The sequence below is a fragment of the Cyprinodon tularosa genome, unplaced genomic scaffold, assembly GCF_016077235.1.
Source record: "Cyprinodon tularosa strain WSP-4 unplaced genomic scaffold, ASM1607723v1 ctg53, whole genome shotgun sequence".
NCBI classification, from domain to species: domain Eukaryota; kingdom Metazoa; phylum Chordata; class Actinopteri; order Cyprinodontiformes; family Cyprinodontidae; genus Cyprinodon; species Cyprinodon tularosa.
Genome location: NW_024039263.1, coordinates 951,089 through 965,220, shown reverse-complemented (window position 1 = coordinate 965,220; position 14,132 = coordinate 951,089). Strand labels below are relative to the sequence as shown.

At 36.9% G+C, this 14,132-nt stretch overlaps 1 protein-coding gene across 9 annotated transcripts in view; it reads left to right on the top strand.

The window, feature by feature from the left end:
- The window catches only part of ntng1a (netrin g1a), a 176,798-nt gene that overhangs the window by 53,743 nt on the left and 108,923 nt on the right, over positions 1–14,132 (top strand). The gene's annotated exons all lie outside the window — the stretch shown is intronic.

Below are 14,132 nucleotides of genomic sequence, written 5' to 3'. Positions count from 1 at the left end.
TGTCAAACACCAGAGAATAAAATTAGAAATATAATACATTTAAAATAAACCCCACTGGTTATTGTCACCATCTGATTATGCATACAGCCAGTCTTATGTACATAACCACCCCCACACCTCAGTATGATGGCAATATACCATCACAGGAAAGTAAATAATGAGCAAAGTTACAAACCGCAAATGGGTGAAGTAAAAGAAGTTAAAGTAAAGGTTTATTTATAAATTTTTTCCTCAAAGTGAAGTCCAGTTGTTATCCAGATGACAGTTAAGATATTTTTTTGAGCTCCAGATATCAAGTAAAGGCATTTGAATTTGATACCCGGCGGAGTATAAACATTCTTCTTCTAAAGTAAGGAATGATGTTTGATTTTTCCTGTTGCGATAATGCAGACAATCATTGATTTCTTGTTAGTGCCAACACCTCTGAATGGAACGTTTTTGACTGCTCAGGTTTCTAATGGACTAAATAAATATAATTGACTCTTTTGCATCATGGGTAAAGTGCTTGTAGTTGTTAAGGAGCTGATAGAAAAGAGAGACAGAGATGTGAAATCGCGGGAAGGAAATGACCCCTCTCTATGAGTAACGTTAAGATCAGCAGTGCATTAAAGGAAAAACACTGCACTGCAAAAAAATCTAATCTAAATAAGCCATTTTGTCTTGAAATTAGTGCATTTTTTCTTGAATTGAGGAGGTAAGTGAGCAACTGCCAATGGAACAAGACAATTTATGCTTAAAATAAGAAACACAATTCATTGTATTTTAAGTGCATATTATCTAATTATCTTATTTTAAGAGGGGAAAAAAACGTTCCATTGACAAATTATCTTATTTACCAACTCAAATTAAGGGTAAATACACTTAATTTAAATTTTGACTTATTCCTAGATAATTTTTGCAGGTTATTCAATAGGATGGCAGGACTATATTTTCCCACAAATCTGATTTATTCTCCCATATTTTGACTCATGTAACATGTGTTTTTCAACACACCAGTACGCATGGCATGATAGGAAATGGTGTGACAGCAGCTTAACATGAGGATGAACATCTGCTCTGAGTGGATGCACACCATTTATCACCTGGTAAAGAAATCTGTGGGTGATAAATGGCTGAGTATGCGTGTATATGTGTGTGTGTGATCTTTTATAGTTTATGTTTTATTATTGCACATTTACGTTGTCAGCGGTTGACGGGGTAATAAACTTGGATTGCGCTGACAGGTCATCTCGTCCTGCAAGCAAGTGCATTTAACAGAGAGCCAGGAAGACCATCAGTGCTGCAAACTTAGTTACTTTGCTGCTATATTTAGAACAATCTCAGGACCTTCCATAGACTAATAGAAGGAAGCATCGTACCAAGGCAGCGTTTTCTCACAGTATTGGACAACTTATCAAAGAATTTATTGGTGCCATTCCCCCCCAACGTGATATGGGCGCTGAATTGGGGTCTTTTTGTTATTAGAGCTCTGATAGGTGTTAATGAAGGTGTTAATGAATTTAGTTATTTTAATAAGTTGTGTTGAAGGGTTTCCTCAAAAACATGCAGGACAGTGATTCTTGAGGTCCCTAACCAGAATCTTGAAACCTAAAATATTAAACTATAGTAAATGTAAATGTTTTAGTTGAATTAAAAGGTAAGAGTTATTCTGTCGATCAAAGCTCATTAAAAGGTATTTTAAACACCCGTGAGCAATTTTTGTTAACTTTAGAACAACCAGTATCTACTTTGCTTACTGTATAAAGTAGCTGCCAACTCTTCTCACTGGCTCCACATTTTTCCAGATAGTTCCGGAATATGCTTTGAACCTAACCTGGTTAATTACTCTACACAAACCTTTGTTCCGTGTGGTTTATTTCACCTCGTCCTGTGAGTCCATTGACTTTCATTCCTTTGAAAAGGGTCACCAAAGTTCTGCATCTGTAAATCCCAAGCCTACTCCCCGGCTACTAGGGTGAAGCCGGGGGGGGTAATCTAGTTTATTTGGCTGATTCAGCAGCTAAATTTGACATTGTCCTTGACATTGCAAGATCTGCTCAACACCACTTACAGGTTCTAGATTCCACCTTAAGCTGCCAGACGGCACCTTCTCGCTATCTATGGAGAATAGAACATTTTACTGTTTGAAAGTACCTGAGTATGTTTGTTCTCTCTAGCTTCTGCCGCCGCAGACTTGTGATCTGTTTCCTTTAGTTCTGGCTCTTAAGCCCCTGTGTGGGTTCCAGTCTTTAGAGATCCTCCGTGGGTCACTTTGCAATGTAAAATCTAACTTTTCCATGTTGGACATTTGTGTATGTAGAAAGAATGTTTTCAAAAACCTGTTTTCAGAAAGGAAACCTTAAAAATAACATTGAGCAAAATATGGGAAGGGATGAAAGGAAAAATAAGGAGACAGAATGTTTTATACATATATATATATATAAATCTAGTCATAAAATACCATTGAGGCCCATCACAATTATCTTCTCTTTAACCCCAGTTAGGCTGTCAGCTGGCCTGCAGTTGATAAAGTAGCAACAAAAGCATTAACTAGACCAGACTGAATGAAACATTGACATCTGCTTCTGTTCTGCCTGTGGGTGAAAAGGGACATTTTCCTGGTTTGGAAACTTCAACACTTTGCTGGTATACAACGCAGCCCACAAATTATTGAAGAGAATTTATATGTGAGCCTCATCACTGACGTTAAATTATTTTTGATTCCAGTAATTAGTATCTCCATTTATGATTGTAGAAACAAATGAGATTTGTGGTTCATCTGTATTATTTATACAGCTTGTGATACTGTGATGTAAACAATTGGGACTGCACCACATGCAAACAAATATATCTGGATAAAAGAGAGCATCTTCATTAATGAGCAAACCTTCCTCAGAATTTAACAATGCAAAGTGAACTCTTGCACAGATTTAGTTTGGATTGCATGCATCCCTGTAGAGGCACATAAATAGTAAAGCACTAAAATAGGACATGCAACCTGCAGTCAGCACTGTTTTATGATTTTACAGATCGGTTCTACAAAAACAAACATCTAACACCTCTGCATACAAAGAGAGCCAGCTCCAGGTAGAATGACTGTGTCCCAGATCGTTTTGTACCCTGCAAGAAGACAATGCATTAGTAAGTAGCATTAGGGTATCGGGGTTCTAAAACAAAAAAAAAGAAAATAAAGAATAGGCTCTGGTTCATTAGCTAGCTCTTAAAGGAACATTTTCCACACAAAAAAAAAGTCTTATATCGAAATCTTGTATTGTTTTTTTACTTTCTAAACTCTGAAAGAAATGTAAAAACATTAATGAAAACAGGATTATATCAGATAAGCATGATTAGTGTGAGGGATTGCCTTCAAGTCAATAAGTCGATGCAATCAACTGGTTTTACTTATGTAGAAAACTTTGAATCAATTTGACTGTATGATGTGGTGAACTGCAAAGTACCTTGAGATGACGTGTTGTGAATTTGGCGCTATATAAATAAACTGAATTGAATTGAAAATTGAATAATCCACTGCTTATGAAGTTTTTCTTTAAATCCATATGTCTGACACAACTTAGACCCATCTGTAGGTTGTTTTCTTTATTGTGAATATCATTATCAAAATCGTTTATCAAAAATCTATCACGATCTAGAATTAAACTGGTGTCTTTTGTGATGACATATTTATCAGAAAATCCGTCATGTATATATCTGCAGTTGTCATTAGATGAAGCCCCTCATAACCAGGACTTAACAACAACAAAAATAACCCTCCTTTTTATTCTTAGTATAACCAATATACACCGATATTTTATCAGCAATATTCAGGTATGTGATATTTTATTGTAGTATTTTAACATGACTGGTGTTCTCTGTAGATTTTGAAGGTGTGTTATAAGACAACATGCCTTTTGTTGTCTGATACAAACCTTCACATAAAAAATTCCATCATGACATGCATTACCTCCAACCATCTTTTTTTTTTTTTTACCCATGGTGCGTCCTTAAAAAAACAAACTAGTTACATTAGTATCTCTTAATGTCTTTTTTAGTGTACTTTGCCCACCAGTATTTTCCCCTTAGATTACTCCCTATTTGACTTTGCCTCCAGAGTAAAAGAAAGAACAACTTTGTGTCAAGGCTCAGAACAGACAACCCAGTATTCAGACAGACAGACAGCATGATATCTCAAAAAGCATTTATTTAAATCAATGGATTTGCAGTGAGCAACTATAGCATCTAAATCCAGAAGGCGAAGCCAGAGCCGGTGTCTGAGGGGTTCACAGGAGAAAGGGCCAGAACATCAGAGATCTGAAGAAGTACCGAAGTGAAATCCAGGACAACGTCAGGAAGCAGTTCCAGGTTCAGTAAACAGGCAGAATCCAGCAGGAGTCCAAGGACAGGTCAGGTAAACAGGTCAGAACAGGGAACAGGCACTCTCAGAGGTCAAAAGGCAGAACGGGTCCGGATCAGGCAATCATTAATGCTTAGGTACGCCAGAAGACTCTCATCGCTCGAATAATCTGGCACTGAAGAAGGCAGATTAAATAGAAACTAGAGCAGGTGACACAGATAAGGGGTAATGAGAAACTGGGTGAAGCTAGGCAGGTGAACGAAATGAGCATTCATGCCACTCATCAGCGACAAGATCATGACACTTTGGGGTAAAACACTGTTAAAAGGATAGTTGACTTATGTTGACTCAAGAATAATGAGAATGCTACCCTAGTTTTTGCAAGATATGTCTTGTTTAGAGGTGTAAAAAAAAAAAAGCATATTGAACGTCCACAGTACGGCATACCGTCTAATGGTCTAGTTCTTTGATGCCCCCTGCCCATTTAGCAGACTGTTAAACTCCTCTCATCAGCAACTTCCGTAGGGGAGTCATTGCTCACGGTCCAGCTAGATATGAGTGTTAAATATTTGCATTTATATGAAACTATACTTTTAGACACGCTGTCTTGGAGCAAGGTAGTACTTCTCAGCAGAGATCTGAAAATCAACCTCTGCATCTTTAAACATGCTTGTTTAGAAATTTGCACAGGCCACCCTGAAGCACAAGCCAACAAATATGTGTGAATACACATTACTCTGTGTGGTCTCATTAGCTTAAATGTCTTGGTTTAATTAATCACCGCTAGAGAGCTTCATTTATCCCTAATTTCAGCAGAGTGGAGTTGATTAGTGTAGCATTTCCCCCCTGGCCCCGTTAAAGTTTTTGATTTCCTTTTTTCTCTTTCCTTTTTTCCCCCCAACTCCTTCACCCTCTACAGTTCCTATCTCATCTTTTTCTAATGGTGGCTCATCAGGAGCTCAGCTGGCAAAGCACCCTTGACTCCCTCTGAGGGTTGTGATTACAATGGTGGTAGTGGCTCTGTATTATTGTCGTGGAATCAAGTGGATCCACTTTAGTTTCACACTTTCTGGCTGGTTCATATTGGATTTCCTTCCGTAGCTGTTTGGTGACTCTTTTAAAGCTTGATGAAAGGAGAGAAAATGACAACTTTTCAGAAAACTGATGTATCAAGTGTATCCACTTATCAAGCAGTCTAAAAGATTTCCTTTTGAGCATAATTTAATGATGTATGTGGAAGAAGAATTGTATTCTTCAGTGTTTGGCTGATTTATTAATGAGTTTTTTGAGGGCTGACGTTTTATCTCAGTTCCGGAAGGTTTCCTGTTGCTCTCAGCCAAACGTTTGTAGTGAATGTAAGAAGCAGGAGTCTCTATAGAAGATTATTTTTACAGGTCACTTGACATTACTTTGTAAATCATGAATTAGCTTTTTCAAAAAGTTAAGTTTTTATGTCTACAAACTAAAACCCACTAACAGCCGACTTGACCTTGGTTTCAACAATAGAAAAAAAAAAGAACAACTTTTATTTGCAAAAATCATTTGATTCAGCAACATTTGGCCCTCGATGAGGACAAACAGCTTTGTAAAGTAATTCCAAAGCAAATGGATCTGGTATAACTCCAGATATTGACCAATATCTTCTTATATTACCATTCAGAAGTGGAATTGGTCACTAATAAAAGGTTTTCTTAAAGGGAGATTTCGTGACACCATCAGTTATGACAAATTATCCAGATCATTTAATGGTTTGACATTCTTTCTCTAAAATGCTATCCTACAGTAGATCTAAACTAGATACAACTGAGGCAACACCTTCTAAGTGCATTTGTCCACAGCTAATTCTTTTTCTAAAAGAGGGTTATAAAGATTTGTTTTTTTAAAGAAATGTTAGGTGAGCCTTTGTGTTTTCTTTGGTTACCGTTTAATTTGCTTTGCAACTCTGCTTTGGATGTAATTTTTGCCTTGTCTCTTTTTTATTGCTGAATCCTGAAGACTAAAATAAATTACCAGAGGCAAGTGATGCATGCAGTGCTTAAGAGATTGTTCTGGGTTATTTTGTGACTAGCTGAAATAGCATGTTGCAGTCATTTTGATTTACGGTTTAGTCCTTGGAAAGTTCACCACTGATCCAGCGTTTCTCTATTTGTCAATAGGGATTAGAAATGGCTTTGTAACCCTTTCAAGTCTAATGGACGCCAGTGACAGTCTCTCAACTTTACTAGAATCCCATTAGGTTAGTGCATTTTGACATTCTAGCCTACTTCATGGTGTCAGGCATGTTGTGTCTTAATTATTTAGGTCTGGTTCTAATCAAGTATTAATCCAATTTCTTATGTCTATGTGAAAAGTACAATCTGATTAGGGCTGCAAGTAAAATTTATTTTGCAAATTGATTAATCTGTCGATTTTTTTTTTTTTTTTTGATTAATCGATTAATAATCAGATGGCAAAAGTTTTTTAAAGAACACTTTTTTTCTAAATTAAACCAGGTGAAACTAAAACTTCTCCACTTGAGGAGTTCTGGATAGAGCATATTGACAGAAGAATAAGATTTTTTATATTATATTATTACTGCTCTAAGTCGGCCACCCTGTCACCTAAAGGCATGTTTTAGAGTCCCTATACTCCAGTTACTGATAAATCAATTACTAAATTATTAAATATTTTAATTGCTAAATATCGATTAATCAGAATTTATCTGATTAATAGTTTCAGCCCTATATCTGATTAGTAGTCTATTTTAAGTTAGAATACAATTCACTCTGATCGTGCCTGTAAACTAAGCATCTATTAGTTTGTTGATACGTAGGATTTTTTTAACTACTTTATCTCTAAGGTATTGGTTTAGGTTATAATTTGTAAATCTTTTGTAAACATGTTTGAATTCTAGGTGTTAAAACTGTTTTATACTGTATAAACTAATCTAGTTTTGGTATTTACTGTTTGCATCATTTTGCCTATATATAAGCTTATCATAACATTTACAAAAGAGCGTCGGACACATACAGTACTCTTTATTACCACTGGGTAAAATTTGTGCGTTCACTAATTCAAGACTCTACTTTTCTAAACACTACTTCTGTTAGATTATATTTCAAATGAAGAGTCCCACAGATTTGAGTTTATAAATATGTTTAAGAGCAACTTCAGGTTTTGGTAAGTATATGTAGCTGTCAAAGAAAGGAAGGTGTCCATGTTGGTCTGTCTTTGTGCCCTATTTTTCCCTCCATATGTTTTTTGTTACTTGCCTTTATAAAAAACTTGCATGTGTAGCCGCTTTGCTTGTCAATGTGTTTGAATGTCATGATCCTGCGAGCGGGGAGGGAGGAAAAGGCCCAAGCTCTTTCTCCCAGGAGTCATCTGCCAATCATTTTCTAAGATACACAGTGCTGAGGAAAAAAAATGTGTGGAGGTTTGGAGACAAAGATAGATGGGAAAAAGAAGAAAAAGCCTCTATGTAGAATGACTAAATAGATCTTCAGTGGTCTAACAGAGAAGGCTGCGGCTGTATCCCAACTGAGTTTTGCTTATATATATATTCCGACCTGGAATCTTGAGCTTTGCCACTCAATTGATTTTAATCATCATCTGAAAGACGTTTGAGAAAAGAACAGAAAAAGAAAATAGATATTAAAGAGTAAAGAACATGAGAAGCAATAAGAATATTTAAAACAAGACTGCTTCTTTTTTGTTTTGTTTTTTTTTTTTAATTCAACCATTCTCGGCCCCCATCTGAGATAATAATTAGCTTCTAAATTTAAACCGGCTCTGACTGCTGCTGACCAAGGCACAGAAGCGCTCATTAGCAGGAGCAAAATCCTGTGTTCTCATGGCATTCTCCTGAGAAACTAATGAGGGCCAAAGCTTGATGACAGGAGCTTGATTGAAAGAGCTTCACTGCAGGAGAGAAATTTAGGTGCACTCATGTGACAGTGAGACTTTCCTGGGCAAACATCATATTGGAAAGCATGCTGCTCTCTTTATTCTCTAGTAGCAGCTGGTTTGGCATTAAAACCATTTAACAATAATGGGTTGCTTTTATCATTTCCCACATCAACTTGTTAGTTAAAAAAATTACTTTCTCAGTGATTTTATATAAAAACAGGAGAAATGTGGTACAGCATTTCTTGCCATTGGCTGGAAGGTCAGGTTATTTGTACCAGCCTCCAGACTACAGAGTATCTGCCCTACTGATGCTTCCTTTACAGTATGTTTCCTCCTTATTCCGCTTTATATGTGTTTCAGCAAAACAGGCTCTTATTAAATGCGACTCAGAGGTCCTCCGTCCAAGCCTGGACTAGAGCTTTAAAGAAGTCTTCAACTCTTGAGCTTCTTTTACACCTCCTAAAGAAGCGAAACTCCTTTAGCCAACTATTAAATAAGGCAGTCTGCTCTGATTGAAATATTAGGTCAAAAATCAGTCTTTTTTAACAAATCTTTTTAATTCACTTTACTTCCAATTTAAGACGTCTTGAATTCCATGGGGAAAATAAATATATGATGACCATCAGATACTGCAATACAGTTCATTGTCTACCTTTACCAGTAGTTACTGGTGATAAAGGAAAGGCAGAAGTATGCAGCTGTAAAGCACTCTTTTCATAAATGGAAGGTGTCTGAGCTTAGTATCAGCAATAAATTGGGCAGTAAAAATTCTTATTCATCAAAGGACTGAAAAGTCTAAATCTTATGTGAATGAAGTGAAAATATTTATTTTCTTGCAAGTATAAGCCCAACTGAATAACTGTCTTGGATTAAGATAAAACAATATTATCCATGTGTTTTTTTTGTGCGACATGTTTTTTTTTTTGTCTCCCAATGTTTACATTTTATCGCTGCTGCACTTTAAAAAATGGAAATGTAATGAGAGCTGTACAAAACAAAATTTAGTTTTGTATACACTCTGTGTATACTAAATGACAATACATTTTTTCTAAGTACAAGTATAAGTTTATTGAAGGAAAACTGTGATTCAGCCATTTTGTTTCAGCAAATGGTGTCAGTTTATTATCTGATAAAAGCTGACAGATCTCATTGAGAACAATTCGATATCAAGCTAATTTCAAGTAATTATAAGTAATTTGCTGAGCCATAAATCATCAACAGAATGTTAATGAAATAAAACTGCATTTGTGTTTTCTGGAGGCTATAAATATCTTACTGTCTTCGTTTGAAGGTTGGAAATTTAAACAACATTTCGAAACGAGCACAAATTTCATATTTCTTGACGACCGAAGAAGGTACTGAGAGATCAGTTAAACTCCTTGGTCAGTAAAGATGTCCATCTTCAGTGTTCATGGTGACAAATGTTTGATTTCACGATAAGCTGTGGCAATTCTCTCTACTTTTATTATTGTATTGAGTTAGAAATAAATGGTCTTTCAGACTTAAAAAGAGATCTGTTACGTTGTTGACTGGAAAGAAGAATGCTGGTTACTTCAAAAGTTGCTACATTAGTTGAAACACATTGTGAAGGACTCATGGCACAGTGGTGAAACACCTCTCCAATATTCTGATTATGTAAAGAAGAATGTGAAAAGTTGACATGTCTATGCAGAAGATGATGTTTGGTAACCCTGTTAGTACATATAGTGCATATTATTGGGTAAGCCATCATGTGTCTATAGTGTGACAGTGAGGGCCAAAATAGTGCATTGAGTCAGGGCTGATACAGAAGTAAGTTTTGTCAGGAGTAACAAAGATAGTCTTTTTAAAGGGTGATAAACATTTACAATGACATATTTCTGTGACAGTTTGACTTCTTTGTAATGTAAGTCTATTTGGGATGAAGTATGATTTATTTTATATCATTTCTGTGGTTTGATTTTTATTCCCATTCTATGAGTCTTGTTTTGATCCATATTTTGCTAATTAGCTAATGTATTGCTATTAATGTAAAAAGAAAACTCTGCACAGATGTAGAAAGTGCAAAATAAAGCTGAAATGAATGAGAGAAACTCTTCTAATTGCATTAATAACAGATTCCCAAACCCACCAACGGTTGGTTTTTTAATGAGAAGACCTCTGGGAATCCTGGATTTAGCCAAACACAGAGTGTGTTTAAAAGCTTTATTGAAAAAAGTTTGTGATAAAAGTTCATAAATGCGGGCAGGCAAAGTGGTAGAAAACTTGATTTTGCAGGCGGCAACTGAACCAGTTGGGGACAGGAAGAACAGAATGGTAGCAGGCTAGACTGTCTGATTTCAGATGGGAGAAGGCAGTAAATAACTAAACAAAAGTGGAAGCAGGCTCTGAGTAAACTGGTATATGGCTGACTGACTGGAAGCAGGCTTTAAGCAAACTGGATGCAGGTAGAACAAGTTAGTGTTCAGAAAACAGTTAAAACGGGACCATATTTAGAAGCCGATGAGAATCCAGCAAGGGCAGAACGAACAGAGGAAGGCTAGCTGTGCATACTGACACTGGAGTGAATGTCATATGGGCAAGAGGGAAATATTCTGGCAAGGAATAACCAAGAGGGGCAGGTCTAAATAGGCAGAGTAACAGCTGGGAGGAATGAGGCTGATTGGGGAAGGGGCAGGTTTATCTACTTACTCTAATCAGCAGAGTGGAGCAGAGGAAAGCAGGCAGTCAGCTCAAAAAACAACCGAACAGATAAAGCCTGGCATACACTGTATGTTTTTTTTGCCCTCCCGTCGTGCGAGGACTTTCAGCCTGATCGCGCATCGTGAAGTGTACACGGGGTAACAAGGGGCGATCAGCTTCTCACGACCGCCTCCCGATCAGGAATTGTAAGTTCAGGAGAAAATCAAACATGTTTGAAATTCGGTCTGCCATCGTAATGTGGTAGTGGGCAAATTACTGAGTGGGCATGCGCAAACAAGCATTCCTCTTCTTCCTCTCAGACCATGGAAGCATGACGGGGGTGCGAGTGAATTGACAGATTGTAGTAGCCATGTTTGTTCAGTCATGTCTTAGTCCAAATATGTCCTTGCCTTTTCTTTTTAAGGCTTTCAGTACCAAATTGTGCAAATTGCCAAGGCACCGCATTTCACTCTAGTGAGCTTCATATTCCTCTTCTACTTGTTTGGCTCTCAGATAGACGAGTCCAAGTAGCACCATCTCACTGCGAAACTGATCCGACGTGGGTTTTAGACGTACAGTGTGAGCAGGTAGATCGCATTAGAGCGTCAGGCCGCACAGTGTGAGAATATACATCGTGAGCTGTGAACTTTTAAACCCTGCAGTTTCGTCGTACAGTGTGAGCTGTAGTTGCATGCAACGATTGAAAAAAATCGTAAAGCGTATGCCCAGATTAGGATTCCTGACATTTCCTTTTATAACCCATACTTAGGAAATCATTTCATGATGTGACACACTCCATACCAGTTGTTGGCGATAATGCCACCCTTTAAAGTACTTTGCCAACCGCCAATAAACAACTCAAGAAGAAGAAGATTCTTGACAGGGTCGGCAGGGAAGAATAGACAGCTAAACTATATTCAAAGTCAACAGAAACAGTACTTCCCCTATCTGTATTCCCAACAGCTTCTTTTTGAAATTCAAGGGAAATTTTGAAAGACAGTGAGATCAATAATCCAAAGAATGCAGAGATTTTGTTGATTTCACACAGCTGTCAATGTGATACAGAGATGCTTTTCCTTTTCCCTTTAAGCATTAGTTTGTCAAAGCATCTATTTTACGGTAGACTCTCGTGCCATGGATTTGGTGTTTGTGTAAACTGGAAGGAAACTATGACAGTGTCCCTGTTGTGAAGTTAGGTCTTTAGGTAAGTCAACGTGACAGTGATCCACATCTCCCCTTAGGGTAAAGTGTCCAGCTTTATTAGAGCGCTGCAATAGAAGCTCATTATGATATGGTGAAAAATAAGAATGCCATTAATAGATGAAGTGGTATGACATTTTATGTTGTTTATTGGTTTCCCAGTGTAAAGATTACATGTAGTTAAGTCATCCAGCTAATTTTGTGTGGTCCTACACACTTAAAATCTGGTTTATTTGAAGGGACAGCTTGACTGAGAGATGTTGATCTGAGGTAGCAAGAATATCGATTGTGCCCTAGTGTATTACTGCTGAAATTTCATATTAATAAAAGATGGATGGCAGTTAAAAAGAGTGAAAAATAACTGTCATCAAGTCCTAAGATTCTTTGAGCACCAGTGCAGAATCTAAAGTATTTTATTGACAGAAGCATTCTGGAAGCTATGTTTAGTATGTAGGTGATAAAACATGCATAAAATCTGCAAGTAGTTTATTTTGAGTCAAACTGATAGCTTTCAAAGTGTTTTGTTTTATTTTAGCTTCAGGATCTAAGGTCTTTCTTTGGCATAATATCTTTTGAAATTAAAATGCAATTGTCTTCTGCCATAGACATCAAACAAGTCATTTAAAGGGAGACTGTTGCATAAATAATTACTTCACAGAGCTGTGCCAGTGTTGAGTAGCAGACTGTTTACCTGCTAAGACAACCACCAACTCCAAAGGCACCCTTGCAACCATCAAACATACCTTGATAGCAGCCCTTACTCTGAGAAATATACCATTAAGAAGGGGACATCATCCTGCAAAGCAGATCACAACAGTGCCTAAAGGGGTCTCCATTGCCGTATAAAAGGTAATGGAATATAAAATTGTTTTTATATCTTCTGAATGTGCAGAGGTCATGAGCTGCTGACTTCCCCTGTTATTGTTTTAAGGCTCATGAACTCTCTAAGTCAATGGATGCCAGTAATCATTAAGGGCTCAACACAGCTATGTTTATACATCGTTTAACCCAATAACCTTCTTTCAGTTGACTAGACACAGAGGTGCTTAAGGTGGCCACATGGTGCAGCGATACACTGAACCTCTGTTTAATGTCTCAAGTGGTTCTACTAGAGAAATACGTAACCTTTGAAAATCTTTTGGTGGTAGTCTGTGGCCTGCTTTCTAAGTTTTAGTATAGAATTATTTTAAGAGTGTTTTAAAAGGATTTTTTTTTTTGTTTCGTCATAGTCAGGATTCATGGGCTCACGGGTCCTCCAGTTATTCTCTCACTGTCAAAATCATTTATATCAACTTAACCGATGACTATAAATTACATTCAGGAACAATTCTGCTTCTATGCTCTTAGGTCTTGACTGCATAAAATGATGACCTGTCAAGAGTATATCATGCTGTATGCCTAAATTGGAATGCAAATTTGACCTGGATTGTTATAGACTAGTGCCAAGAAGGACCTGTCCAAGACTACAGGCCTCTAGATGAGTAGTAAAGTTTAGGAATAGTACGTTTCGTGAAAAAAACATGGATACACAGGTAGGCTGATACATTGGACTCTAGACTTTAGACTTGTCGCCAAATATTTTAATTGTTTTTTTTTTCTTTCTCAGATATAGGTCAGATTTAAGATGGTATCAAGCACCTGTTTCTGAAAATCCTAAAGACATTCTTAATCAGTTTAGTTTTTACCCTCAGTCCCATATTTTTATAAAGATTTGGCCACGTTTGATTCACTATATTTGGCTTGCATGCAGTTTTCTGTATCTTCACAAGTTGTTGGTCAATTTAATTTGTTTTATGCACCTGAATTTAGCTTTTATAAGTAAACAAAGGAAATGCTCTATTTCTTCACAAATTAACAACACAGCGCTGTTTCATCTTCTTTTCTCAAAGGTCCTTAATGCTCTGCTTGCTCTTTTCTTGCACAAAATACTGCAGATGCAAAAAAAAAAAAAAAAACAATACCATCTATCAGTAGTCACAACAATTTCCACCTGCTTTTATACTTCTTGCCATATAAATAGAAAGAGCAGGTTTACAACCATTAAAGAGACAGC